This window comes from Lepus europaeus, chromosome X (genome assembly GCF_033115175.1).
Source record: "Lepus europaeus isolate LE1 chromosome X, mLepTim1.pri, whole genome shotgun sequence".
Classification (NCBI taxonomy): domain Eukaryota; kingdom Metazoa; phylum Chordata; class Mammalia; order Lagomorpha; family Leporidae; genus Lepus; species Lepus europaeus.
The window spans coordinates 49,781,658-49,803,473 of NC_084850.1; the positions used below are offsets into that span (position 1 = coordinate 49,781,658).

The 21,816-nt window shown below is 41.5% G+C and overlaps 1 non-coding gene and 1 pseudogene across 1 annotated transcript; both read right to left on the reverse strand.

Annotated features, from left to right (window-relative positions):
* Window positions 1-7,494: 7,494 nt before the first annotated feature.
* On the reverse strand, window positions 7,495-8,991 carry LOC133752596 (polyadenylate-binding protein 2-like; annotated as a pseudogene).
* A 1,051-nt stretch (window positions 8,992-10,042) lies between these two features.
* Window positions 10,043-10,149, reverse strand: LOC133753864 (U6 spliceosomal RNA). Its single transcript, XR_009865105.1, has one exon. It is a non-coding gene; the product is annotated as a U6 spliceosomal RNA (small nuclear RNA).
* Between the last annotated feature and the right edge of the window lie 11,667 nt (window positions 10,150-21,816).

Below are 21,816 nucleotides of genomic sequence, written 5' to 3' on the forward strand. Positions count from 1 at the left end.
GGAAGAGGAGCAACCGGGACAGAATCTGGCACCCAAACCGGGACTAGAACCCAGGGTGCTGGCACTGCAGGCGGAGGATTAGCCCAGTGAGCTGCAGCGCTGGCCCTTGGTTACTCAATTTTAGGAGAGAGAGTGACAATAAAATGTAGGTGTCGATATTTTTTAAAAACATACTTTTACAAATTAGAAGCTCACATGAATACTTTTAAAAATCACTTCAAAATATTATTTTTTCTCCCAGAAACCTTTTATTTATTCATTCATTTATTTATTTTTAAAGATTTATTTATTTATTTGAAAGAGTTACACAGAGAGAGGAGAGGCAGAGAGAGAGAGAGAGGTCTTCTGTCAGCTGGTTCACTCCCCAATTGGCCGCAATGGCCGAAGCTTCGCCTATCCAAAGCCAGGAGCTTCTTCTGGGTCTCCCACACAGGTGCAGGGGCCCAAGGACTTGGACCATCCTCCACTGCTTTCTCAGGCCACAGAAGAGAGCTGGATCAGAAGTGGAACAGCCGGGTCCCAAACCAGCATCCACATGGGATGCCAGCACCGCAGGTGACGGCCTCACCCACTATGCCACAGAACTGGCCTTTTATTTAAAAAATACAAACTTCATGCATTTCATAAACACAACTTTAGGAATATAGTGATTCTTCCCACTGTACCCGTCCATGTCTAGTCTTTTGTATCAACTGTAGGCTACTAACCTTATTAACACATTTTATATTTTAAAAATATTGTTTTAAGGCCGGCGCCGCGGCTCACTAGGCTAATCCTCCGCCTAGCGGTGCCGGCACACCAGGTTCTAGTCCCGGTCGGGGCACCAGATTCTGTCCCGGTTGCCGCACTTCCAGGCCAGCTCTCTGCTGTGGCCCGGGAGGGCAGTGGAGGATGGCCCAGGTTCTTGGGCCCTGCACCCCATGGGAGACCAGGAGAAGCACCTGGCTCTTGCCATCGGGTCAGCGCGTTGTGCCGGCTGCAGCGCGCCGGCCGTGGCGGCCATTGGAAGGTGAACCAACGGCAAAGGAAGACCTTTCTCTCTCTGTCTCTCTCTCTCTCTCTCACTATCCACTCTGCCTGTCAAAAATTTAAAAAATTGTTTTATTCATAAAATTTCGTTGGATAACATGCTATACTTATATGACATATATTGATCCTCGAAACACACATATACATTCAGCCACCCTGACTTAACCAACCTCACATTGAAAATATTTAAAAAGCTGCGTTGGTACTGAATATGTATAGAAATTTTCCTTGTCATTGTCCCCTAGACAATACACTGTAACACCCATAAGTATTTATGTAGCATGTATGTTGTATTAAGTATCATAAGTAATCTAGACAATATTTAAAGTATATGGGAAGATGTGTGTACCTTCCATACAAAGTGTAAAAATACACGTTTAAATATACTGTATTCTTATTTTAAACCATCCCCTATGTGTGTCATTGTTCACTTAAGAGAGTATCCTGTATAGCCTGCAGTCTTCTGTTTACCACCATCTGGCCTTGACACAGTTGTCACTAACTCTATTTCGTCTCTTTCATTCTACTGACACGTATACCAGTCTGCCTCTTCCGCTAGCTTGCTTAGTGATCCTTCATAATACAAATTCCTGGTGGCCTTCTGTTCAAGGAGAGCCTACTACTATTAAAAGAGTTCTGCTGGGGTTGGCGCTGTGGTGTAGTGGGTAAAGCCGCCATCTGCAGTGCCAGCATCCCATATGGTGCTTGTTAAGGTCCCGGCTACTCCACTTCCAATCCAGCTCCTTGCTAATGCTCCTGGGTAAGCAAGTGCTTGTGCCCCTGCACCCACATGAAGACCTGGAAGAAGCTCCTGGCTTCTGGCTTTAGACAGGTCCAGATCTGGCTGCTGTGGCCATTTGGGGAGTAAACCAGTGGAAGATTCTCTCTCTCTCTCTCTCTCTCTCCCTCTTTGTCTCTGTCTCTCTCCCTCTCTCGCCCCCTCTGCCTCTCCTTCTCTGTAACTGTGACTTTCAAATAAATCAATAATCTTAAAAAACAAGTCTGCTCTGCAGCCTGTGATACGGGTACCCCATGTCGGCGCTGGTTTGAGTCTTGAATGCTACACTTCTGATCGAGCTCTCTGTTAGAATGTGTGTTTAAATAGGAAAAGACCCTAAGATGAGATCCTAGCTTCAGTATAATGCCACAGTATGCTACATACCAGGAAATGTGTCTCTGAGATTGCTGACTAAGTAATGGCATAAATAAGACCCTTTTTCTTCTCAGCACAAGGGTAACATTCCTCATGGAAGTGGAATATTGCACAATAATCCAGAGGCTCTTGGATGCTGTTTGCATCTCTGCTGCACTTACCAACAATAATGGACTTTTGCTCTGAGGGCCTAGAGTTCGGAGGCACTGGAGCTCCCACCCTGATGTTTGTATTTTAAATTGAAGACAGCAAGCCATTAAATGCTATGGGTGTTCAGAGTCTGAAACTCTGACTTTGAGCTTCAACTATACGTTCTTGAAGATGTCCATTAAACCCTCTGAGTCTCAGTTTCTTTATCTGTAGAATGCTCTACCTCACAGAATTGTTTTAAGAATTAAATTAATGCTGGCGCCGCAGCTCAGTAGGCTAATCCTCTGCCTGCGGCGCCGGCACATCGGGTTCTAGTCCCGGTCAGGGCGCTGGATTCCGTCCCTGTTGCCCCTCTTCCAGTCCAGCTCTCTGCTGTGGCCCGGGAAGGCAGTGGAGGATGGCCCAAGTGCTTGGGCCCTGCACCCGCATGGGAGACCAGGAGAAGCACCTGGCTCCTGGCTTTGGATCAGCGCGGTGCGCCGGCCACAGCGGCCATTGGAGGGTGAACCAATGGCAAAGGAAGACCTTTCTCTCTCTCTCTCTCACTGTCTACTCTGCCTGTCAAAAAAAAAAATAATTAAGTCATACATTTAAGCTGCTTCATACATCTTTTGCCTCTGGTTTTCATTTTCTTTTCCAAAGAAACCATTTATTTAATGAGGGCAAATTTCATAAGTACAACTTTAGGAATATAGTGATTCTTCCCATCATACCTGCCCTCCCACCCCACTCCCACCCCGACTCCCACCCTTATCTCCTTCTCCCCCTCCCATTCCCAGTCCCATTCTCCATTAAGAAAAAAAAAAATGTTCTGAACAGTCAAAGCAAGAGCTGATCAAGTCATTGCTTCTCAAAGTGTCAATTGCACTTCTACAGATTTCGTTTTAGGTGCTCAGTTGTCACAGATCAGAGAGAACATAAAGTATTTGTCCCTTTGAGACTGGCTTATTTAACTAAGTACGATGTTTTCCAGATTCATCCATTTTGTTGCAAATGACTGGATTTCCTTTTTTTTTTTTTTTTTTACCGCTGTGTAGTATTCCAGAGTATATAACTCGTAATTTCTTTATCCAATCTTCTGTTGATGGGAATTTAGGTTGAATCTATGTCTCAGCTATTGGGAATTGAGCTGCAATAAACATGGGGTACAGATAACTCTTGTTTGCTGATTTCATTTCCCTTGGGTAAATTCCCAGGAGTGGGATGGCTGGGTCATATGGTAGGTCTATACTCAGATTTCTGAGGTATCTCCAAACTGATTTCCACAGTGGTTTTACCAGTGTACATTACCACCAACAGTGGATGAGGGTACATTTTTTCTCCACATCCTAGCCAGCATTTGTTGTTTGTTGATTTCTGTATGAAAGCCATTCTAACTGGGGTGAAGTGAAACCTCATTGTGGTTTTGATTTGCATTTCTCTGATGGCTAGTGATCCTGAGCATTTTTTAAAAATATTTATTTATTTTATTTGAAAGTCAGAGTTATACAGAGAGAAGGAGAGATAGAGAGGTCTTCCATCTGCTGGTTCACTCCCCAATTGGCAGCAGCGGCCAGAGCTGCACCGATCCAAAGCCAGGAGCCACAAGTTTCTTCTGGGTCTCCCACATGGGTGCAGGGGCCCAAGGACTTGGGCCATCTTCTCCTTTCCCAGGCCATAGCAGAGAACTGAATCAGAAGAGGAGCATCTGGGACACGAACCGGCTACCATATGGGATGCCGGCACTGCAGGCGGCGGCTTTACACACTACTCCACAGTGCCATCCCCAATCCTGAGCATTTTTTCATGTGCTGTTGGCCATTTCGATTTCCTATTTTGAAAAATGCCTGTTTAAGTCCTTTGCCCATTTCTTATCTGGGCTGTTTGTTTTGTTCTTGTGGAGTTTCTTGATCTTTCAATGTATTCTTGTTATTAGTCCTTTATCAGTTGCACTGTTTGCAAATAATTTCTCCCATTCTGTCACTTTCCTGTTTCACTGTTTCTTTTGCAGTACAGAAGCTTCTCAATTTGTTGTAATGCCATTTGTTGATTTTGGCTTTGATTGCCTGTGCCTCTGGGATCTTTTCCAAAAACTCTTTGTCTGTGCCAATGTCTTGTGGGGTTTCCTAAATGTTCTCTAGTACTTTGATGGCATCAGGTTGTAGATTTAGGTCTTTAATCCATTTTGAATGCATTTTCTTGTAAGGTGTAAGGTAGGGGTCTTGCTTCATGCTTCCACATGTGGAAATCCAGGTTTCCCAGCCCTATTTGTTGAATAGACTGTCCTTGCTCCAGGGATTGGTTTTAGCTCCTTGGCCAAATATAACTTGGTTGTAGATGTTTGGATTGATTTCTGGCATTTCTATTCTGTTCCATTTGTCTGTCTATCTGTTTTTGTACCAGTACTAAGCTGTTTTGATTATAACTGCCTTGTAGTATGTCTTAAAATCTGGTATTGTGATGCCTCTGGCTTTGTTTTTGTTCTGTACAATTACTTTAGCTATGTGTGGTCTCCTGTGTTTCCATATGAATTTCAGCATCATTTTTCCAATAGATCTGAGAAGAATATCTTTGATATTTTGATTGGTATCACATTGAATCTGTAGATTGCTTTCGGAAGAATGGAATTTTGATGATATTGATTCTTCCAATGCATGAACATGGAAGATTTTTCCATTTTTTGTATCTTCTTCTATTTCTTTCTTTAATGTTTTGTAAATCTCATCATAGAGATCTTTGGCATCCTTGGTTAAATCCATGATATTTTATTTTTCTTTTTCACGGAGAACTCATGACTCCAAGTTGTCTATAAAGTCAAGTCCCAAATCCTCTCCCTGATACTCAAATTTCTCTAGAATCTTGGATTTTTTTTTTGACAGGCAGATTGGACAGTGAGAGAGAGAGACAGAGAGAAAGGTCTTCCTTTGCCGTTGGTTCACCCCCTAATGGCCACTGTGGCTGGCATACTGCGCTGTTCCGAAGCCAGGAGCCAGGTGCCTCGCCTGGTCTCCCATGCGGGTGCAAGGCCCAAGCACGTGGGCCATCCTCCACCGTACTCCCAGGCCACAGCAGAGAGCTAGACAGGAAGAGGAGCAACCGGGACAGAATCTGGCGCCCCGACCGGGACTAGAACCTGGTGTGCTGGCGCCGCAGGTGGAGGATTAGCCTATTGAGCCGTGGCGCCAGCCTGGATTTTTTCAATATGTAATATGGTTGTCCAGTATACCTCAACATGAAACCTTTGCTCTAGGTCAGGTAATCACTAGAAAATACCTGATCTCTCATCTTACCTTTATCTTAGTACTATTATTTTGAATGTTCCTCTATCAGTATGCAGTGTTGCGAGCGATGAAAAAAATCAACTTTCACTCTAACAATGAAAAGAATTTAGTAGTTCATTGAACTGAAGCATCCGGAGATGGCTTCTGAGAAGGATTCATCTAGTGGCTTAATGATGTTACAAGGATCCATGCTCATACTGAATCGCTTCTGCTCTGGTTGCAATGGTGTCCATACCAACCCTCAAGGACCACAGCGTAGTTCTGCCAGGCTGCCTCCACCACACAATGTGATTTGGATTCCAATGGCTATATGCTTTGAAACCCCATAACACTATTTAGAAGAACAGAGAATCTGTGACCTGGCATTCTCAGAAAATGTACAGAAAATTCCTCTAATGGGATCCTTTCAGTATTTACTTCAAATTGATTACTGGGTGCAGCAGAATAAGATGCAGTAATAGGTTTAGGCTTGGTTACATGCCCACCCCTGTGTCTGCCACAGGAATAGCCTGAGTGACTTAAGACAATTACGATGCACTTCTAGAACTAGAGTCACTTTGCTTAAAGCACTTGGCTGAAAATTGTCGATGGAAAGGTTCCCCAACATGAATTAAGTAATATTACCAGAGAAACTATAAACAGGCTTTTTGGAAGGCACTCAGCAAATGTGAGCTTCAATTCTCTGTTTCTCTTCAACAATTCAAGCCTTTTCTTTGATGTCTGACATATTTTTGCTCACTTTGGTTCATATAGATCTCTGAAGCCATATACCATGTATTGCTTGCTTTGTACAAATATTATTTTGATCATTTATATATTTGGAATTCATGTCCTTAACAAAATTATAAATTAGTTCAGGGCACAGATTATGTCTTCTCAGTTTGTATAGCTCCAAAATTGTTTAGAACATTTCTGGGTATATGATTGATGCTATAAAACATTTGTTCACCTGACTTCTTGTATTGTTGAGTTAGGGACAGCCATTTTGTTCATTTTGGTCATCATCAATATTGATGTTGCTTGCTCTGGCTCACTCAATCATCAGGCTGGCCATGTCAATCATGAGAGTAACAAGGTAAACAGATTGGTTAGGTTTCAGTGCTTTCATTGTGCACTTATAGATAGATAGAGCCTTGCTGGTAAATAGTACTTGTCCGTATGTACCCAAATCGTGCTCCATGGTTTTGTGTATGTTTTTGAAGGCGCATCTTTTCGTTTAGCTACAGCTACTATTAAAACCATTTTCTATGGAAAACATTCTCCAATAATTGGTTACATTTGAGTTACGGGTAAGTGCTTTTCATTCTGCAGTGTTTACTTGTATTAACTATTGTACCCTATTTCATGTGCATCTACCTTAGCCTTTTTCTATTTTGTTTTGTTATATTTTTCATGTCTCATAATCAAACTTCTGGAAAACTGCATTAGCCACATTGAATGCAGTTCATCTTGTACAAATAATCTACTATTAGCTGGATTTCTCCTAAGTAGAACACTCAACTATTTCTCCGCATCCACAAGACCTTTATTTTTCTATTAAAAATAAGTGGATTGCAAAGAATTCTCCTGTCCTGTTTTTTTTTTATTTTCAAAACCAATTTTATTCATGACACATATTAAAAAAATTCCCACCCCCTGGCAATGAGCTAAAAAATAAACAAAATCCACCTCCCACTGCCCTGTTCCCATTTCCTACCATTCCCTCCAAATAAAAGAGAAAAAAAGGTAAAGAAAAAAAACGAAAAAACCAGAAAAAAAAAACCCAACCCCCAACCCCCCCAAAAAAAAACAAAAACAAAAACAAAAACAAAAACAAAAACAAAAACAAAACAAGGTAGTGCATTTCCCGGGGAAAGGGGAATATACCCTGGAGCCGCTGGGAGCTGGACAGAGATCTTCTGGCTACAGAAACCTGCGAAGAAAGACACTCAAAACACAAAAAGAAACACAACAGGAAACAAAATAGATCACCAGGCAATCTACAGGGGCAGGGAGCGGGAAAAGGAAGGGTGGGGTGGGTGGCAGAGCTGGCAGGACAGGAGCAGGCAGGAGGGGGCTGTGAGAGGCAGGAGGAGATGGAGGGAAGGTCACAAGCGGAACAGTACGGTGTCCTTCCAGAGCCCTGGGTAAAAAGACCCTCCCACCACCCCTGCCCACCTACCCTTGAGCAGCCCTCAAGGGGGTAGAGTGGGGCAGGGAAACACTTGCACAGTTGAGATGTTGTCTACTGCGAATCCTCAGAATGAATGAGCAACCCCTGCCCCACTCCCTGGGCCTTCCTCTACTCCCCAAAGCAGGCCCTTTCTCAGCAGTTAGTTATAGGATTCTCCCCTTTCCACACTAGATCTTTTAAAAAAAATTTTTTTCCATCAAGGTCATCTTCTGTTTTTCTTAATTCTTTTTTTCCCCCTTCTTTCTTCTTTTTTTTTCCTCTTTCTCCTCCTAATACACACTTTTTTTTTTTTAAGTAAGGGGAATACCACGATGTTGCTCTAGCCTGGCTCCTGTAGATGCGACCCCAGGGCCTGCTGTTAAAACCACTGTAGAATCTGGAGCAAGAACTGTTGTAGTTGGTGGTCCTGCAAGGTAGCGGGCACGTGGGAAACCCTGGTCTGTTGTACTGATGCCTGGTCTGTTGGTTCGTTTTGGAATCACCTTGATTTGTCTTCACCTCAATAGAGGTTTATCTAAGGCCAGAGAAGTCCTCTTTGACTGAGAGCTCTCACACCCTTTGGGATGGCCACTGAACTTTTTTTTTGTCACATGGTTGACAAAATCGCAGCCATGAAAGTGAGCTTCCAGCTCTTCTGCTGATGCACCGTAGTTCACATTGTCAACACAGATGGAATGGGCGTTAGCCTCCATTCTCTCCTCAGTAAACACTATCACTGGGCCAGCACTGCCTGGAGATGGACTCATATTCATATGCCTCTCCATCTTGTTCTGCGGCTCCTTTAGCTTCTCAGCTTCCTCTTCCATCTCCCTGACTCTGGCTTTGATCACTTCCAACTCCGGGTCCTCAGTGGCGCTGTCCCCTGGGTCACCCTCGACCAGTCCGAGTTCCTCCTCCTCTTGGTTGCTGGGGGAGGGAGGGCAGGCTTTGAGCCAGGCCATTACCCAGAGTTCCCCGGGAGAGCGCGGGGCCTGGGTGTCACCTCTTCGGGCTCAGGCTCTGGCAACAGCTCCCCAGGTTCCGGTTTGTCAGACTCCAGGCTGTTCCCTTAGTCCCCCTAAGCCTCCAGGGGCCTGGTCCAGGGCACAAGATGGCGCTGCCACGCCAGCCTGGAGCCCCGACCCCTCCGCAGTCCCCGCTGCTGCTGTCACCGCCTCGGTGCCCTGTATTTTTAAGATGAAAGTTTCAAAGCCTACTGTAAAGGACCTGGAGAGTTGAATCCCCATGGCATGATTCCTATTCAAAGTGGGTTAGTAGACAGTACATGATCCCGGGTCAGGAGAACTCAACTAGAGTCCTGATTGTGCCCCTTCACTACTTGACCCAGGTGAATACAGTTGACATTGTGTGAACTTAGCCTTCCTCCCAAGGATAAAGGGGAAAATATATCTACCCAACAGGATGTGGAGGGATAATTGTGTGGATAGGCCTCCGAGACTTTCAAGTGCTCCCGTAAAACCTACTGGCTATAAATCCAGCAAAGGGAGTTTTGGTAAGTGACCTTTGAAAAATGCACATTAATTATAGCACACTGTCTCAGGACTTGTTATTGTGCTTAAAAGCAGTAGTAGGTCTTCCAGCCCTTCCACGATCTGGTCGCAATCTCTCCATCTTCATTTTCCTTCACATTGGTACACTGTCTGCTCTAGCCATATTCTTCCTCATGACCCATTGTCCAAGCATTTTCAGCTTTCTTCTGCTTCTGGAAACTTGCACAAGCTAGTCCCTCTTCCTGGTATAGTGTCCTTCCTCCCCCGCTGATTCTTCATCTAACTATCAGTACTTACTCCGCTCATTCTTCAGGTCTTAACTGAGATTCTCCTTTTTTATGAAGGTAGAGATGAAGTCTGTTTTGGTCACCGCTGTGTTGGTATTCAGTACATAGTTTTGACGACTGAGTGAATGCCATCTATTTTTTCTTTTTTTTAACTTTTATTTAATGAATACAAATTTCCAAAGTACAGCTTATGGATTACAATGGCTTACCCCCCCATAACTTCCCTCCCACCCGCAACCCTCCCCTTTCCTGCTCCCTCTCCCCTTCCATTCACATCAAGATTCATTTTCAATTCTCTTTATATACAGAAGATCAGTTCAGTATATATTAAGCAAAGATTTCAACAGTTTGCCCCCACATAGCAATACAAAGTGAAAAATACTGTTGGAGTACTAGTTATAGCATTAAATAACAGTGTACAGCACATTAAAGACAGATCCTACATGATATTTTTAAAAAATTAATTTTCTATGCAATTTCCAATTTAACACCAGTTTTTTTTTTAATATGGACGCTTCACGAATTTGCGTGTCAGCCTTGCATAGGGGCCATGCTAATCTTCTCTGTATCATTCCAATTTTAGTATATGTGCTGCTGAAGCAAGCACAGTGAATGCCATCTTATTTACTCTCATTTCCATTAGATTTTAATTTGCAGTGCGTTGCTAGAAGCATCATTTCTAAGTTAATGCAATATCTGAATTAGAAGGCAAAAAGGTCTTCAATATTTATCTGTTAAATAATGTTAAGACTTTGGAGATACCGATTCAAAAGCAAAATACAGAAATCTTCAAGGTAACTGAAAGGAAGCTGAAGTCACAATAAAAATTTATGTTAAAATTTCCTCTCCTGAAGATTTTTTCTACCATCTAATACATTACCTTTTTTCATATTAATGTGATATTAATACAAAGAGAACATTCAGTATAGTTCATAGATACAATTCTAAGACTATAACCATGTTCATGCCCTCCATCCTCCTCTTCCCTCCTTCTCCCTTTGTTTTAAATGAAATAAGACTTTAAGTTTAACTTTAAAACATTTATATAGGTAAATAAACAGCCTGAATCCTAAACTGGAGACTCTGCTTCCAAAGAGTAGTAAAGAATAATGTTCGTTTGGGAAATGTACGTTAATTAAGAGCTATATTTGGTTTTCATTTCTCTTAAAATTCTGAACATTTCTGCTAATTCAATAGTTCCACTAATCGTATATTTATCGTTTTTTTTATTTTTAAGGAACATTTTTACAGAAGTATTGCATACTCACGAAAGAAAAAGTATGGACACACGTAGATAAGGAAAATAAAGAAGCCTACTCATAAAGCTAGCACTTGACATTGAACTGTTCACAAAATGTAATGCCTAGTCGACTGGGTCTTTTAGTGAATGTGAACATAAATGGGGAGGTACAAAATGGGGTCATGTTATGCATATGTATTTATGATATGTTTTAGATATAAAATGTACGTATTATAAAATTTACTGTATTAAATATTTCAAGTGTAGAGTTCAGTGGCATTAAGTACATTCACAATGTTTGTAGCCATGACCACTGTCCATTTCCAGAATGTTAACATCGTCCCAAACAGAAATTCTTTACTCATTAAACACTAACTCTCATTCCCTCCTCTCCCATGCTCTGGATAACCTTTATACTCTTTTCTTTCTCTATGAACTTTTTTTTTTTTTAGACAGGCAGAGTGGATAGTGAGAGAGAGAGACAGAAAGATCTTCCTTTTGCCGTTGGTTCACCCTCCAATGGCCGCCACGGCTGGCGTGCTGTGGCCAGCGCACCGCGCTGATCCGATGGCAGGAGCCAGGTGCTTCTCCTGGTCTCCCATGCGGTGCAGGGCCCAAGGACTTGGGCCTTCCTCCACTGCACTCCTGGGCCACAGCAGAGAGCTGGCCTGGAAGAAGGGCAACCGGGACAGAATCCAGAGCCCCAACCGGGACTAGAACCTGGTGTGCCGGCGCCGCAAGGCAGAGGATTAGCCTGTTGAGCCACGGCGCCGGCCTCTCTATGAACTTGGTTCTTCTATGTGCCTCAGGTAAGTGGAAACACACAATATTTGTCCTTTGTGTCTGGCTTATCTCACTTAGCATCATATTTTCAAAGTTCATCTGTGTTTTCGCATATATATATATATACATATACATATATATATATAATCTATTTGTGTTACTTAAAAATGTATTGTGATCCTCTGTGCCAGTAGTGCACACACACACAAACTGCCACAAGGATTTTAGTGGTTGTATAGCATTTCTTTATAACATAGACTTACTATAATTTAACCAACTGACATTGAGATTAATTCTGACATCCTGGTATCATAATTAATATTTGTGAATACTCTAAATAAAACATAATTTTTACCCTTGTCTGATTATTTTCTAAAATGATTCTTTTTTTAAAAGAAATAAACTTGGGGCCGGTGCTGTGGCGCAGTGGGTTAAAGCCCCAGTCTGCAGTGTCGGAACCCCATATGGGCAACAGTTTGAATCCTGGTTGCTCCACTTCTGATCCAGCTCTCTGCTGTGGCCTGGGAAAGCAGTTGAAGATGGCCCAAGTCCTTGGGCCCCTGCACCCACGTGGGAGACCTGGAGGAAGCTCCTGGCTCCTGGCTTCGGATTGGCGCAGCTCTGGCCGTTGCAGCCACCTGAGGAATGAACCAGCGGAAGGAAGACCTCTCTCTCTGTCTCTACCTCTCTCTGTAATTCTGTCTTTCAAATAAATAAAAATAAAATCTTTTAAGAAAAGAAATAGCCTTGCCTTTTAATTCAATTTTACCATGAACATGTTTAAAATTCCTATGAATTTATTTTATTTATTTGAAAATCAGAGAAAGAGAGGGAGAGATGAAGCATGCACATGCTAGAGAGTGAGATCTCCCTTTAGCTGGGTCACTCCCCAAATGGCTGCAGCAGCCAAGGCTGGGTCAGGCAGAAGCCAGGAGCCAGAAACTCATTCCGTTTCTCCCATGTGGGTGACAGGGAACAAGGTACTTGAGCCATCACCTGCTTACTGGGACTTGAATGCAGGCACTCTGATATGGGATGCAGGCATTACAAGCAGCTTCTTTGCAGCGAAACCAAACACCCATATCAAGAAATAAAATGCGGGCAGGTGCCGCCATGGCTCACTTGGTTAATCTGCCACCTGTGGTGCCAGCATCCCATATGGGCGCCGGGTTCTAGTCCAGGTTCTCCTCTTCCAGTCCAGCTCCCTGCTGTGGCCCGGGAAGGCAGTGGAGGATGGCCCAAGTGCTTAGGCACCTGCACCCGCATGGGGGACCAGGAAGAAGCTCCTGGCTCCTGGCTTAGCGGCGATTTGAGGGGTGAACCAACGGAAGGAAGACCTTTCTCTCTGTCTCTTACTCTCTCACTGTCTAACTCTGTCAAATAAAAAAAAAAAAAGAAGTAAAATGCTTGAACTCTATGATGTGCACTTTTTAAAAGTTTTTGGTCTTTACTGACAAAAACACATTCAAAATGCTTATATCAGAGACCAGCCACCTTTGTTAGAGGAATGCTGTTTCCTACATCCACTTGATTATTTTTGTGGATCCGATGTGGCAGAACGGCATATTGTTTTGTTTAAATTAATTTAACTACTAAGTTGTTTAGCACTTTTTTTTATTATCCTCCCTCCCATTGTATTGTTTACTTGATAAATTGCTTGCTTATGTCTCGTGTCCATTTCCCCTGATATTGTTGGTTTTTTTGATTGATTGGTAAAAACACTTTGTTTGCACATATAGCATATGTTTGGTTCCACAAGCTATATATTATTTTCCTATAAAAGTTTAGAAATACTGATGAACAAAATCAGAAGGGAAGCAAGTGAAATTCAATAACCTGTAGCCCACAATTGTTAACTTTTTAGTATACATCCTTCCACAATTTGCCTCTGTAAATATGACAATAATACAGATAACTATTTTCACTTGATTTTCAGGGATTATTTTCCTATATATCTACCTACTTATCTCTATATACCTACATATCTAATGATCTATCTATCTATCTATCTATCATCATCATCATCTATATGCTTGTTTTAGTGTCTTCATACTATTCTATTACATTTTATTAAAATATTTAACAATTTTATTCTGAAAGATTTAAGTTGTTCCTAATTTTTAAAAAATTTTTAGAAGATTTATTTTATTTATTTGAAAGGCAGAGTCACAGAGAGGCAGAGGCAGAGATTGAGAGAGAGAGAGAGAGAGAGAGAGACAGGTATTCCATCCACTGGCTCACTCCCCAAATGACCAAAATGACTGAGTCTGGGCCAGGCCAAAGTCAGGAGCCAGGAATTTCATCTGAGTCTCTCATGTGGGTGCAGGGGCCCAAGCACTTGGGCCATCCTCAGCTGTTTTCCCAAGCACAGTAGCAGGGAGCTAGACTAGAAGTGGAGCAGCCGGGACTCGAACAGGCACCCTTACGGGATGCTGACTGGCATCTCAGGCAGAGACTATACTCATTACAGCACAACACTGGTCCCATCTAATTTTTTGAATTACAGATAATAGTATTAAGGAAATAAATATATTTAAATTTGTTTAATTTTTCGTTAGATAAATTTCTAGAAAAAATATACTTTTGGAGAATTAAAAAAATTAAAAAGTTTATTTAGTTTTTAATGGAGTCTATGTGCTTTATAGATACAATTCTTTTTTTTAAGATTTATTTATTTATTATTTGAAAGTCAGAGTTACACAGAGAGAGGAGAGGCAGAGAGAGAGGTCTTCCATCCGCTGGTTCACTCCCCAATGGGCCGAACGGCCGGAGTTGCGCCAATCCGAAGCCAGGAGCCAAGAGCTTCTTCTGGGTCTCCCACGTGGGTGCAGGGGCCCAAGGACCTTGGCCATCTTCTACTGCTTTCCCAGGCCATAGCAGAGAGCTGGATTGAAAGTGGAGCAGCTGGGACCTGGACCGGTGCCCATATGGAATGCCAGCACTGCAGGCAGCGGCTTTACTGGCTACGCTACAGCACCAGCCCCGAGCAGTATGATATTCTACCACTTGTGTGGGGACAAAGAAATCTGAAAATATAAAATCTTGGACAGTGCAGATGTTGTCTCTGGCAGGATACAGGAGAGACTGCTAACACCCTTTAGGGACTGTATCATGTGGAAGAAAGGAAGACTTTCCCAGTTATCTCTATATTAGTTATTTAATGACCAGCCCTTTCCTTCCTTGCAATGGTTCATTTAAATGTTCACTTTGTCATATGTTCAGTGTTTATAATGTACTCTGGTACTTGAGTACTGATCTTGATGTTGCCTTCTATTCTATGAGCCTGCTACTCCAACTCCTCACCAGTACTACTTTTTTTTTTAAGATTTATATATTTGAAGGTCAGAGTTGCAGGGAGAGGGAGAGAGGGAAAGAGATAGAGATCTTCTGTCTGCTGGTTCACTTTCCAGATGGCTGCAATGACCAGTGCTGGGTCAAGGCAGCAGCCAGGAGCCACAAGTTTCAACCAGATTTTCCACATGGTGGCAGGAGCACAACACTTGGGCCATCTTCCTCCACTTCTCCCTAGCCATTACCAAGAAGCTGGATCAGAAGTGGAGCAGCTGGGATTCAAACCGGTGCCCATATGAGATGCCGGAGTCACAGGCAGCGGCTTTACCTGCTATGCCACAATGATGGCCCCTCGCCCTATTTCTCAGAAACATTTATTCAGTATTCTGTTTTTTTTTCCTAAACGTCTTAATAATCTCCTTAAGTCCTTCTTCTCACAAATACTGCTGAGATTTTATTGAAATGAGTTAAATTTTTACACTATTCTTTTAAAGGTTAGTACTATATCACCCACTATGTGCCAGCCATCGTGAATAAGTGAACAAGTCAAATGATATCACTATTATTGAGGAGCTTACATTTTATTTGGAGATGGTTGTGAGGAGAAAGATCATAACGAAAAAAATAGGTACAAAACAGGATAATTTCAGATAGTAATGAATGTCATGAAAACATTTAAACAGGACAATCTGATATGACTATCTGTGTAAGTGAATGGGTGAGGGTTAGTTTTTTTTTAAGATTTAATTTTTATTTATTTGAAAGACAGTTACAGAGTGAGGTAGAGAGAGACAGACAGAGACAGAGAGAGAGAGAGAGAGAGGTCTTCCTTCCGTTGGTTCACTCCCCCAGATGGTGCCTACTGAATTGAGATCTGAATAATGAGAAAAAGCCTATGGAGAGCTCAAGGAAAAGTGTTCCAAGCTGAAGTTAAAAGTTAAGAGTTCTGTTTTGTATCTTTCAAGTTTGATATGCCTCCTAAGATTTATCCATGTGACATGTCAAACAAATGGTTGGATATATGACTCTGGCAGTCAGGGGAGAGGTCAGGGCTGGTGTCAACACATAGTTAATCTTTAAAACCATAGGAGAAGGTGAGTTTGCTCAGGATAATGCAAATAGAGAAGTGAATTAAGGACCAAATCCTTCAGAATTTCCTGGAAAAGGAGACCCCAGGAAAGACACCTGGAAAATAGCTGGCAAGATGACAGAAAAACCAGGGGAGGGTTCTAGCATAAATGCGAAGAGAAGAATGTGTCATGGGCACGTCTTTACGTAATTGTCTCTGCATTTATGTAGCTTTTCTTTTTTTGTCCTTTCTGTCTCTTAGCAAAGTTTTGTGATTTTCTTCACAGAATGCTTTATGGGTTTTCCTCAATGTACTCACAAAATATTTGGTCCTTCTTTTATTATTTTATTGTAAATGGACACAGTACAGTGATGTGTGTATATGGGTTACAAAGTAACCTTATGATAGCTATCTACAAAACCTTAAAGAAAGAAATAGAAGAGGATACCAAAAAATGGAGAAATCTTCCATGTTCATGGATTGGAAGAATCAATATCATCAAAATGTCTATTCTCCCAAAAGCAATTTATACATTCAATGCAATACCAATCAAGATACCAAAGACATTCTTCTCAGATCTGGAAAAAATGATGCTGAAATTCATATGGAGACAAAGAAGACCTCGAATAGCCAAAGCAATCTCGTACAACAAAAACAAAGCCGGAGGCATCACAATACCAGATTTCAGGACATACTACAGGGCAGTTGTTATCAAAACAGCATGGTACTGGTACAGAAACAGATGGATAGACCAATGGAACAGAATAGAAACACCAGAAATCAACCCAAACATCTACAGCCAACTTATATTTGATCAAAGATCCAAAACTAATCCCTGGAATAAGGATAGTCTATTCAATAAATGGTGGTGGGAAAATTGGATTTCCACGTGCAGAAGCTTGAAGCAAGACCCCTACCTTTCACCTTACACAAAAATCCACTCAACATGGATTAAAGACTTAAATCTACGACCCGAAACCATTAAATTATTAGAGAGCATTGGAGAAACCCTGCAAGATATAGGCACAGGCAAAGACTTCTTGGAAAAGACCCCAGAAGCACAGGCAGTCAAAACCAACCAAACTTAACATTTGGGATTGCATCAAATTGAGACGTTTCTGTACTTTAAAAGAAATAGTCAGGAAAGAGAAGAGACAACCAACAGAATGGGAAAAAATATTTGCAAACTATACTACAGATAAAGGGTTGATAACCAGAATCTACAAAGAAATCAAGAAAATCCACAACAACAAAACAACCCACTTAAGAGATGGGCCAAGGACCTCAATAGACATTTTTCGAAAGAGGAAATCCAAATGGCCAACAGACACATGAAAAAATGTTCAAGATCACTAGCAATCAGAGAAATGCAAATCAAAACCACAATGAGGTTTCACCTCACCCCGGTGAGAATGGCTCACATTCAGAAATCTACCAACAATAGATGCTGGAGAGGATGTGGGGAAAAAGGGACACTAACCCACTGTTGGTGGGAATGCAAACTGGTTAAGCCACTTGGAAGTCAGTCTGGAGATTCCTCAGAAACCTGAACATAACCCTACCATACAACCCAGCCATCCCACTCCTTGGCATTTACCCAAAGGAACTTAATTTGGCTAATAAAAAAGCCATCTGCACATTAATGTTTATTGCAGCTCAATTCACAATAGCTAAGACCTGGAACCAACCCAAATGCCCATCAACAGTAGACTGGATAAAGCAATTAAGGGACATGTACTCCATAGAATACTATACAGCAGTAAGAAACAATGAAACCCGGTCATTTGCAACAAGATGGAGGAATCTGGAAAACATCATGCTGAGTGAATTAAGCCAGTCTCAAAGAGACAAATATCATTTGTTTTCCCTGATCAGTGACAACTAACTGAGCACCAAAGGGGAAACCTGTTGAAGTGAAATGGACACTATAAGAAACAATGACCTGATCAGATCTTGTCCTGACTCTTGATGTACAATGTAATACTTTATCCTTTTTAGTATTTTTGTTGTTGTTGTTCTAGTACTAGTGGTTGAACTCTGTAATTAACACACAATTATTCTTAGGTGTTTAAATTTTAACTGAAATGTGATCCCTGTTAAATATAAGAGTGGGAAAAAGAGAAGGAGGAGATGTACAATTTGGGACATGCTCAATCGGATTTGCCCCAAATGGTGGAGTTAGAAATGTGCCAGGGGATTCCAATACAATCCCATCAAGGTGGCATGTACCAATGCCATCTCACTAGTCCAAGTGATCAATTTCAGTTCACAATTGATGACTCTGATAGGTCTAAGAGTCAAAGGGATCACACAAACAAGACTAGTGTCTGCTAATACTAACTGATAGAATCAAAAAGGGAGAGAAGGATCCAACATGGGAAGTGGGATACACAGCAGACTCATAGAATGGCAGATGTCCTAAACAGCACTCTGGCCTCAGAATCAGCCCTTAAGGCATTCGGATCTGGCTGAAGAGAGAGTATTGTAGGCATGGAAAGCCAAGACACTCTGTCAAAAAAAAAAAAAAAAAGAAGAAGAAGAAGAAGACCTAAATGAAAGATCTCTGTGAGTGAGATCCCAGTGGAAAGAACGGGGCCATCAAAGAAGGAGGTACCTTTCTCCAAAGGGAGGAGAGAACTTCCACTTTGACTATGACCCTATCGGAATAAGATCAAAGTCGGCGAACTCTAAAGGCTTCCATAGCCTTGGCAACTCATGACTAGAGCCTAGGGAGATTACTGATGCCATAAACAAGAGTGTCAAATTGTTAAGTCAACAACAGGAGTCACTGTGTACTTACATCTCATGTGGGAACTGTCCTTAATGTGTTATCTAATGTGCAGTGAAGCTATAACTAGTACTGAAACAGTATTTTTACACTTTGTGTTTCTGTGTGGGTGCAAACTGATGAAATCTTTACTAAGTATATGCAGAATCGATCTTCTGTATATAAAGATAATTGAAAATGAAAAAAAAAACCCTGGCGTTAAATTGGAAATGGCATAGAAAATTAATTAATTTTTAAAGAAATATCATGTAGGATCTCTGTCCTTAATGTGCTGTACACTGTTATTTAATGCTATAACTAGTATTCCAACAGTATTTTTTCACTTTGTGTTGCTATATGGGTGCAAACTGTTGAAATCTTTACTTAATATATACTGAACTGATCTTCTGTATATAAAGAGAATTGAAAATGAATCTTGATGGAATGGAAGGGAAGAGGGAGCGGGAAAGGGGAGGGTTGTGGGTGGGAGGGAAGTTATGGGAGGGGGGAAGCCATTGTAATTCATAAGCTGTACTTTGGAAATTTATATTCATTAAATAAAAGTTTAAAAAAAAAACAAAGTAACCTTATGATAGCTAGATGCAATATGGAATGAATAAATCAAGTTAATTAACATATCCATCTCTTCACATAGTGTTCTCGCTTATCCATGGGTGATTTGTTCTAAGATTCAGATGACTAAAGTTGTGGATAGTACTGAAACTTATACACACTATACTTTTTCTTATCTATACCTACATAGGATAAAGCTTAATGTACACATTAGGTACAATATAAAATCAATAATAACTAACAATGAAATAAAGCTATTATGACAATATGCTATAATAACAGTTATATAAGTGTGATCTCTTCTCTCTCAAAATATTCTTTCATATTTTTCACCTGTTATCTTAAAGGAAATTTTTCTTTGAAAGATCCAAATTGCCAGCATCACTATTCTTGGGTTTGGGGACCATTATTATGTAAAATAAGGGTTATTTGAACACAAGTACTATGATACCATGATGGTTGATTTGAAAACTGCACAGGTTACTTAAAGGATTAAAGAATGAGCAGCATATAACATGTGGAAACGAGAGACAAAAAAATGATTCCCTTCCTGGGTGGGACTTTGTGGAACGTTGGGAGATTTCATCATGATACCTAGACTGGCCCGAGATTTAAAGCTTATGAATTGTTTATCAGGAATCTACCATGGTTGACCACAGGCAGTTGAAACCAGGGAAAGCAAAACTGCAGATAAAGAAGAACTACTATACTTATTTTTGGGGTGGAAAAATTTGAAATTTACTCTCAGCAATTTTTAAGTGGATAATACATTATTGTTAACTGTATTACCATGAAATAGATTTCAAACATTGCTCCTGCTTAACAAAATTATGTATTCCTTCACCAATATCTCTCCTTTCCCTTCTACCCAATCTCCAAGCTCTGCTAATCATGATTCTGCTCTTCGCTTCTGAGTTTTATTGTTGTAAATTTTACACATAAGGGAGATCATCTGGTATTTGTCTTTCTGTGCTTAGTTTATTTCACTCAGCCTAATGTCTCCGGGTTTATCATGTTGTCATGAATGGCAGAATTTCATTCTTTTAAAGGCTGAATAGTATTCTATTGTGTATGTATAATAAATTTATTTTTTTAAGATTTATTTATTTGAAAGGCAGAGTTACACAACACACACACACAAAGAGAGAGAGAGATAGAGACAGACAGACAGAATGAGAGACAGAGAGAAAGAGAATGTCCACTTGGTGGTTCACTCTCCAAATGGCTATAATAGCTGGAACTGAGTTGATCCAAAGCTAAGAGCCAGGAGCTTCTCCTAGGTCTCGCATTTGGGTACAGGGGCCCAAACACTTTAGCTCTCTCTCTCTGCTTTCCCAGGTACATTAAGAGGGAGCTGGATCTGAAGTAGAGCCACCGGAACTCGAACGGGTGCCCATGTGGAATGCCGGCTTTACAGGCAGCAGCTTTACCTGCTAAGCCTCAGCGTTGACTCCAATAAGTTTCCTTATCCATTCGTCCACTGATGAACATTTCACATCTTTTTTTAAAGATTTATTTATTATTTGAAAGTCAGAGTTACACAGAGAAAGAAGGAGAGGCAGAGAGATACAGAGAGGTCTTCCATCCGCTGGTTCACTTCCCACATGGCCATAACGGCAGGAGCTGCGCTGATCTGAAGCCAGGGCTCCCACATGGGTGCAGGGTTCCAAGGACTTGGGCCATCCTCTACTGCTTTTCCAGGCCATAGCAGAGACTGGATTGGAAGTGGAGTAGCCGGAACTCGAACTGGTGCTCATATGGGATGTCGGCACTGCAGGCGGCAGTTTTACCCACTATGCCACAGCGCCGGCCCTTGATTTCACCTCTTGGCCATTGTGAATAATGCTGCAATGAATATGAGCCTGCAGATATCTCTTGGATGTACAGATACCTCTTGGATTCGCTGATCAATTTATATATTTATAATATTTATTATATGTTTATAAATTTTTATATATACACACACAGTGGTGTGATTGCTGGGGCATATGGTAATTCCATTTAGTCCTTCAAAGGACATTTTGCACAACTTTTTTTAAGATTTATTTATTTGAAAGTCAGAGTTACACAGAAAAAAGGAGATGCAGAGAGAGAGAAGAGAGAGAGAGAGGTTCTTAATCTGCTGGCTCACTCCCCAAATGGCCACAAGCGCTGGAGCTGACCTGATCTGAAGCCAGGAGCCAGGAACCCCTTCCCCGCCTCCCGGTCTCCCACGTGGGTACTGGGCCCAAGGACTTGCGCCATCTTTCGCTGCTTTCCCAGGCATATTAGCAGGGAGCTGGATCAGAAAAGGAGCAGCCGGGTCCTGAACCAGCACCTATATGGGATGCCTGCGCTGTAGGTGGCGGCTTATACCTGCTACACCACAGTGCTGGCCCCAATTTTTGCTTTTATTGCCCAAGGTTTTGTGGTCAAATAAAAAAATTGTCCAGACCAATATTATAGCTTTTCCCCTATGTTTTCTTCTAGCAGTTTTACCATTTCAAGTGATACGTTACTTCATTTCTGGTTCAGTTTTGTATATGATGTGAAATAAGAGTTTAGTTTTTTT